Genomic DNA, 2,187 nt, shown 5'->3' with positions numbered 1-2,187 from the left:
GTGTGTGTGTGTGTGTGTGTGTGGTGGGGAGCAGAGTAAATTTGCTGTGGCTTGCAACCTGTAAATGGATTCAAGATTTCACATGAGGGAAAGACAAGCAGCTGATCTTTTTTTTTTAGTGATGATATGTGCTTTTGCAGGAACATCAATTTTCCCCAGATGTACACAAACGAAGCGTGGGTGAGCTACGTCTATGAACGAATTAGTGCTATGAATCATATGAAGAATTTGCGCAATTGATTACAGCAAACATTCTGCTTTACCCTTTATGTGACTCAGTGCAAGGCTTTGGAAACACTGTGTATGTAATTAAGATTACATAGCTACAGCTTTAATGATTATTGATTTAGTGTGGCAGTGGAGGCTGTTGGTCATGAGACCCTCTGCTGGGGCATTTCTTCATGTGTTATTGGTCAGTTTCTTTTTGAATGGCCCCCGATGACCATTGTTATTCAGCAAAAAAATAGCCACTTGTGCTTTTTTCGTGACCTTTTCATGGAGCCTTTTTCACTGGAGTGACCTGATAAAGCAGTTTTGTTGAATAATGAAGGACCATGGCTATGAGCATGCTTTAACCAATCTTTCCACAAAGCTAATACAGACCGGTGAGAAATGAAAGGAAAGCTATGAATAAAGGAATTCAGATGACGTGAATGCCTTCCATGACTATGACACGAGGGATGGCTGATTCCTTTGATGAGTATTAAAATGACAGTGTGGATGAGTATGAAATGAAAGTAAGTAGGAAATTAGTATGAGTGTCAAATGGGTATGAACAAGCCTTTGCAAATACCAGGTCTTAAAATCACATGAACACCTGTGCAGATTTTGGACTGTCGTGGTAGAGAAGTCAGTTCAGTCACTTCCTGTTAACTTGGATGGAGTCGGAAACCTCTATACCAAATATTTGAAAGTCTAAACTAACAAAACAGTTACTGACAGAGTTAAATCACAAAATACCTCTTTTACAATTACTGTACCACTCAAATTTGACCGATTAAGGAATGCAGTAAATCTCTCAGTCGTTTTTGAATAACTCAAGTCAAGAATGTTTTATGAGCCTGTCGAGTGATTTACTTTTTAAACAAACTAAATGGAAACTAATGTGCAGTATCCAGAAAATTAATTTAAGGGTAAGGGTTAAGAGGAGAAAACTAACATTGATACGGTCTTTTAGGGTCTTTTAGGTTAGCGTCTTTGTATCAGCAAGCCTATAATCTCCCTGCAAATACACACAGGCATATAAAAGATAAAGAGGAACTCCCTTTATTTCTCCTTTACTCCCTCATTCACACACACACACACACACACACACACACACACACACACACACACACACACACACACACACACACACGCATAAAAGCTCAGTCTTGAAGCTGGGAAGTGGCCTCTTGACTTTGACTGCTAAACCAATAAAAGGCAACTTCATTATGGTCTCACCCCACTAGCAATTGGACAGTTACACTGTGGCAATATGTCGACAGGCAATAAAATGAACTACCTCAAGGGGACAGATGAACGTGAACACACACACACACACAATGTACAAATGCACACCAATGGATTTCGTAATCTGTACAGTGCTCACACACAAGTATGTTGAATTAAATGTAAGATCAGCATTTTCAAGTGTTTCTTCCATTTAAGCACATTTTCTGTGTTTCTTCATGACTCTGTTGAAAGCCCTCCCCTCAAGACCAGACTCCCTGACCCAACATGCTAACGGGATTCGCTCCAGGCTTCCTTTGCGGCCTTTTTGCCTCCAGTGTTTAACACTTTTAGCTTTACACACACACACACACACACACGCACACACACACACACACACACACACACACACACACACACACACAAACACACACACACACACACTCTTGAGCACTGAAGAGAACACTATATTATTTCCTGATGGATTCTCCTGTGTGTGAATGCAGAGATCAGTCCTCCTGTAATGGTGTGCTATACCTCCTGAAGTCCACCTCAGCAGTTCCCTCCTTTGGAAGGGTCTTGGTTGTCCAGTCCCCTCCTTTGCCCACCGTTCCTTCCCTTAATCATGGTGACCCAGCCCACCTTGAGCCTTTGTGCTTTAGCATACTCAGCAGTACTGTGGTAATCAGTAATCAGCCTATGGGTCTAAGCCTCTCTCCACACCAGCAGCCTAGTCTCTCCTCAGTCATCTCATCC

The 2,187-nt window shown here is 41.7% G+C and overlaps 1 long non-coding RNA gene across 1 annotated transcript in view; it reads left to right on the top strand.

The window, feature by feature from the left end:
- Window positions 1–2,058: 2,058 nt before the first annotated feature.
- LOC147260157 (uncharacterized) overlaps window positions 2,059–2,187 on the top strand; it is a 10,104-nt gene continuing 9,975 nt past the window's right edge. Inside the window, exon 1 of the long non-coding RNA XR_015116516.1 lies at window positions 2,059–2,187. This exon is cut by the window's right edge and continues 169 nt beyond it. This is a non-coding gene — a long non-coding RNA (uncharacterized LOC147260157).

Source organism: Aulostomus chinensis, chromosome 6 (genome assembly GCF_037954235.1).
Source record: "Aulostomus chinensis isolate RoL2024-O1b breed Wild chromosome 6, RoL_Achi_v1.0, whole genome shotgun sequence".
Taxonomy (NCBI): domain Eukaryota; kingdom Metazoa; phylum Chordata; class Actinopteri; order Syngnathiformes; family Aulostomidae; genus Aulostomus; species Aulostomus chinensis.
The sequence above is the reverse complement of the archived record's forward strand: the minus strand, read 5'-3'. Positions and strand labels throughout refer to the sequence as shown.